This window comes from Anopheles merus, unplaced genomic scaffold, assembly GCF_017562075.2.
Source record: "Anopheles merus strain MAF unplaced genomic scaffold, AmerM5.1 LNR4000852, whole genome shotgun sequence".
Classification (NCBI taxonomy): domain Eukaryota; kingdom Metazoa; phylum Arthropoda; class Insecta; order Diptera; family Culicidae; genus Anopheles; species Anopheles merus.
This window is the reverse complement of record NW_024428432.1, coordinates 22,501-29,032: the sequence shown is the minus strand read 5'-3', so window position 1 is coordinate 29,032 and position 6,532 is coordinate 22,501.

The window sequence follows — 6,532 nt, the reverse complement described above, 5'->3', positions numbered from 1 at the left end:
CTCGGGCTGCGCCCTCCGTGTGTACTTTCCCTGATCGGTACACAATTTGGTGCACGGCTATCATGACCGGCAACCAGTTGTACCAACATGGACATCCATGAACGCGTACGTAGTGTACTTTCCCTGATCGGTACACAATTTTGGTGCATGTGTACCAACATGGACATCCATGAACGCGTACGCTCGGGCTGCGCCCTCTGTTGTCCTTTCCCTGATCGGTAACACAATTTTGTGCACGGCTATCCTGACCGGCAAATTGTACAAACATGGACATCCATGAACGCGTACGTAGTGTACTTTCCTGATCGGTACACAATTTGGTGCATGTGTACCAACATGGACATCCATGAACGCGTACGCTCGGGCTGCGCCCTCCGTGTTGTACTTTCCCTGATCGGTACACAATTTTGGTGCACGGCTATCCTGACCGGCAACTTGTACCCAACATGGACATCCATGAACGCGTACGTAGTGTACTTTCCCTGATCGGTACACAATTTTGGTGCATGTGTACCAACATGGACATCCATGAACGCGTACGCTCGGGCTGCGCCCTCCGTGTTGTACTTTCCCTGATCGGTACACAATTTTGGGCACGGCTATCCTGACCGGCAACTTGTACCAACATGGACATCCATGAACGCGTACGTAGTGTACTTTCCCTGATCGGTACACAATTTGGTGCATGTGTACCAACATGGACATCCATGAACGCGTACGCTCGGGCTGCGCCGTGTTGTACTTTCCCTGATCGGTACACAATTTGGTGCACGGCTATCCTGACCGGCAAACTTGTACCAAATGGACATCCAGGAACGCGTACGTAGTGTACTTTCCTGATCGGTACACAATTTTGGTGCATGTGTACCAACATGGACATCCATGAACGCGTACGCTCGGGCTGCGCCCTCCGTGTTGTACTTTCCCTGATCGGTACACAATTTTGGTGCACGGCTATCCTGACCGGCAACTTGTACCAACATGGACATCCATGAACGCGTACGTAGTGTACTTTCCCTGATCGGTACACAATTTTGGTGCATGTGTACAACATGGACATCCATGAACGCGTACGCTCGGCTGCGCCCTCCGTGTTGTACTTTCCCTGATCGGTACACAATTTTGGTGCACGGCTATCCTGACCGGCAACTTGTACCAACATGGACATCCTGAACGCGTACGTAGTGTACTTTCCCTGATCGGTACACAATTTTGGTGCATGTGTACCAACATGGACATCCATGAACGCGTACGCTCGGGCTGCGCCCTCCGTGTTGTACCTGATCGGTACACAATTTTGGTGCACGGCTATCCTGACCGGCAACTTGTACCAACATGGACATCCATGAACGCGTACGTAGTGTACTTTCCCTGATCGGTACACAATTTTGGTGCATGTGTACCAACATGGACATCCATGAACGCGTACGCTCGGGCTGCGCCCTCCGTGTTGTACTTTCCCTGATCGGTACACAATTTGGTGCACGGCTATCCTGACCGGCAACTTGTACCAACATGGACTCCATGAACGCGTACGTAGTGTACTTTCCCTGATCGGTACACAATTTTGGTGCATGTGACCACATGGACATCCATGAACGCGTACGCTCGGGCTGCGCCCTCCGTGTTGTACTTTCCCTGATCGGTACACATTTTGGTGCACGGCTATCCTGACCGGCAACTTGTACCACATGGACATCCATGAACGCGTACGTAGTGTACTTTCCCTGATCGGTACCCAATTTGGAGCACGGCTTAGGAAATGTGCTTAAAATGTTATCAATCATCCATTTAATCTTGTTATAGTCGATACTTACCGTGCCGACCAAGTAGGACACGATACAAGGCAATGTTGTTTGAGAAATAATATGTCCGCATACATTTCAGTACAAAATTGCTCGGTCAGACCTACGGCGGGCCATAACTCGAATACTAAACGTCGCAGACATGGGTCGTAGAACAATTTTAAGCTCGTCTAATCATTCTCTATCCGATTCTGGATAGTGGTTTTTTGACCACTTTTCATCATTTTGTGACACCCCGAACCTAGGGACAGCTCCCTAGCTTTTTGCAAAAAAGTGCACCGAACGGGCCGGAGAGCTCGAGTAGTCAAAAAAATTTTTTTCGCTAAAAACCCTCAAAACGTGTCAGAAACACACCCTAGATGATGAAAAGTGCAACCAGAAAGTCAACCGACAACATGCCCGGGGGTACCAATTTGCTCTACGCGTCCCTAGGTAGGGTACTTTTTCATACAAACATCAATGTGCACGGTGCACAAAGTGCGCGGAACAAAAATTGCTCGGTCAGACCTACGGCGGGCCATAACTCGAATACTAAACGTCGCAGACATGGGTCGTAGAACAATTTAAGCTCGTCTAATCATTCTCTATCCGATTCTGGATAGTGGTTTTTTGACCACTTTTCATCATTTTGTGACACCCCGAACCTAGGGACAGCTCCCTAGCTTTTTGCAAAAAAGTGCACCGAACGGGCCGGAGAGCTCGAGTAGTCAAAAAAATTTTTTTCGCTAAAAACCCTCAAAACGTGTCAGAAACACACCCTAGATGATGAAAAGTGCAACCAGAAAGTCAACCGACAACATGCCCGGGGTACCAATTTGCTCTACGCGTCCCTAGTAGGGTACTTTTTCATACAAACATCAAAGTGCGCTTAGCAAAAGTTCTCCGTCAGACCTACGGCGGGCCATAACTCGAAAACTAAACGTCGCAGACATGGGTCGTAGAACAATTTTAAGTTCGTCTAATGATTCTACATCCGATTCCGGATAGTGGTTTTTTGACCACTTTTCAAAATTTTGTGACACCCCAAACCTAGGGGCAGCTCCCTAGCTTTTGTCAAAAAATGGTCACCGAACGGGCCGGAGAGCTCGAGTAGTCAAAAAATTTTTTTTCGCCAAAATCACTGAAAACGTGTAGAAAACGCATTTTAGATGATGAAAAGTGAAACCAGAACGTCAAACAACAACTTTTTTGGGGGTACCCTTTTACTCTACGGGCCCCTAGGTAAGGCGCGCCATTAGCGCTTTCCTCTCGAGTTCCCAACTTTTGCCCTCCTGGGAACATGATCATTTGTTCATTGCCTACTATAGGGAGGGTACCTTGCTCCGAGGTCAAAAATGAAAATTTCACCAAATCGTAGTTTTTACCTCTATTTTGTCGTAGGAGCATGGTTTGAGGTGTCGGTGGGTCATTTCGGCCCCCATTTGGGTCATACGTCCCCTCCCCGATTTAGTTCGTCGTATGACCATAGTCCGAACTTATGAAGCAAAAGTGGTGTCTGGTGGTGTCTGCCGATGATCTTAACCTATGAATTCGAGTTGATATGCGTATATTAGAGTAAAATTAGGCCTTGTAGTACACGGCTTATGCCCCGGACTAGGTGTCCCGGGGACAAAATCTCGAAAATTACAGACACCCCAGCATTGCTTAAGGTGGTCAGTAGCAAATATATTTTGGGTCTTCGGACCCATGAAGAGACAGTAGCTGGCTAGTTTGCTGTACTCTTACGCTGAGAACTGGCAGCGTAGAGGGTCTACGGACCCTGAAAGGACCTACCCAACCTTTCAAAAAGCTCCCTGGAGCGGTACATCACGGGTCTACGGACCCTAAGACTTCGTCGTGATGGTTTCAAGCATAAAAGTCGTAACAGTTTAAGAGGTTTTCGTAAGCGTATATTAAATGCATGCTTGAAACTAAGCCGCGTTGTCTTTAAACACTGCAAGACCAATCGAACTTTTTAGGGAAACTCGAAGGATTCACGCTAAGCTCGATGAGCTATTAAGGGTAGTGGTGCATGGTTTGTCGGCGTTCCTTGGATCTAATCCATTGAACAAATGTGTCTGGGGTCATGGTGCAGGTAAAATAGCGTGATGAAACCGGGTTTCCCTTACCAAATGTGGCATAACTTTCCCTGAGAGCGAAGCTCAGACCCACGTAGGGGAGAGCAAAGTGGAACTTAAATGTTCTATGCAGCAAATGTTCGCCATGCGGATAAACAAGTTGGAATAGCTCAATGTAGTGTAATGCAAACACGAATCGCAATTAACGATAAGGGGACCCAGAAGCAATTCTGCGGAACCCTCGGGGGAGGTGTGAGTTGATATAATTAGAGGTGATAGTCCAAGTTGTTCGAGCTCCGGCTCGGCAGCCGATACGAGGTTCCTGTTGAGCTTGTACATCGCGCAGAGGCGCCGTTCGGTTCTAGCAATGATTCCCGCCACCATGTTTCATGCGTGCAGAGGTCCGTTAGAGCTCGAGCAATGTGTCCCGCCGTGATTACGAAAAAGTTTAACAGTTGACTAAGTTGGGGGTGTGTTCAAGTAATCGCGCAGAGATGCCGATCGGTTTCTAGCAATGTTTCCCGTCACAAGGTGGTATTGGCACCTGTGCAGAGTGACCGTTAGCAATGTCTCCCGTATCACGGTGGTGTTCTACCACTAGTGCAGAGTGACCGCTAGCAATGTCTCCCGTCACAAGGTGGTAGCCCAGTAGTGCAGAGAAGCCGCTAGCAAGTCTCCCGTCACAGAGTAAGCAGGTCCGCGAAGTGCAGAGTAGCCGTTAGCAATGTCTCCCGTATCACGGTGGTATCATTCCACTAGTGCAGAGTGACCGCTAGCAATGCTTCCCGACACACGGCGGTAGCTTACGCAGTGCAGAGAGACTCAGGAGCAAAGTCTTCCGACACACGGTGGTAACTCGACGAGGTGCAGAGTAACCGTTAGCAATGTCTCCCGTATCACGGTGGGGTTCTTCCACTAGTGCAGAGTGACCGCTAGCAATGTTTCCCGACACATCGAAGGAGTAGATCCACGAAGTGCAGAAAGATCGCTGAACCAATCAATGCATCCCGTCGTGGAGAGCTTACACGCCCGTAGGACAAAACAGTGGGGTGTATCCAAGTGAAACATTAGTATACATGAGAGTGCAGAGTACCGATTGGACTATAGTGGTCAAAACGCAGCCGGGTAATTCAACTCTGTAGCCGTACAAAGGTATCCGCCTGTTAGAAGGACACCGTACGGTTTACAGTTTTAACAAAAATGCAGCCGCGGTAATTTCAACCCAACCCACTATAGCCATTCAATGTATCCGTCATAATCATGTATACCGATCGGAGTAGCCAAAGACAATGTTCGTCTAGTGTTGTTGGGGTGTATGCGCGCAGAGATGCCGTTCGGTTTAAAGCAATGTTTCCCGTCACGAGGTGGTATTGGCACCTGTGCAGAGTGACCGTTAGCAATGTCTCCCGTATCACGGTGGAGTTCTTCCACTAGTGCAGAGTGACCGCTAGCAATGTCTCCCGTCACAAGGTGGTAGCCCAGCAGTGCAGAGAAGCCGCTGTAGCAAAGTCTCCCGTATCACGGTGGAGTTCTTCCACTAGTGCAGAGAGATCGCTGAACCGTGCAATGTGTCCCGTCGTGCGCACCCGTTCGACCAGATGTAACAAGTTGGGGTGCAAGTTGCAAGTTCACGCGCAGAGATGCCGTTCGGTTTAAAGCAATGTTTCCCGTCACGAGGTGGTATTGGCACCTGTGCAGAGTGACCGTTAGCAATGTCTCCCGTATCACGGTGGAGTTCTTCCACTAGTGCAGAGTGACCGCTAGCAATGTCTCCCGTCACATTGGTGGTAGCCCAGCAGTGCAGAGAAGCCGCTTTCAGCAATGTTTCCCGTCACGAGGTGGTATTGGCACCTGTGCAGAGTGACCGTTAGCAATGTCTCCCGTATCACGGTGGAGTTCTTCCACTAGTGCAGAGTGACCGCTAGCAATGTCTCCCGTCACATTGGTGGTAGCCCAGCAGTGCAGAGAAGCCGCTGTAGCAAAGTCTCCCGTATCACGGTGGTATCATTCCACTAGTGCAGAGAGATCGCTGAACCGTTCAATGTGTCCCGTCGTGGTGTGCTTGTAGCGAGCACGTAGGATACACCTTGCTTTGTTGGTTTGGGATAGGAGTGGTCGCGCAACTGCCTCCACGCCGCAGAGTGCCAGTTCGGATTGAAGGTCAACTTTAGCCGTTCAATGCATCAGTCGGTGGGTGTTCAGATGGCATCACAACTTCCCCTAGGTGCTCAAGTTGGTTGGGTTGCTAAACATATACACATGCGCAGAGTATCGTACGAACTAGCAAAGTCTCCCGTCACGGTGGTAAAGTAATGAGTACCATGCAGTGCAGAGAGATCGTTAGTGCGTGCAATGTACCAGTCGAAGTGTTGTGTTCGCGCATGCGCAGAGTATCGTACGAACTAGCAAAGTCTCCCGTCACGGTGGTTGAGAGTCCCATGCAGTGCAGAGAGATCGTTAGTGCGTGCAATGTACCAGTCGATGTGCAACGTACGGGCATGCGCAGAGTATCGTACAAGCTAGCAAAGTCTCCCGTCACGGTGGTTGTGAGTGACATGCAGTGCAGAGAGATCGTTAGTGAGTGCAATGTACCAGTCGATGTCGTACCAGCATACACCCCCGCTTAGAGGCCCGTTGCTCAAAGAGGTCAAGCAAGAGTGCGCAGAGTGC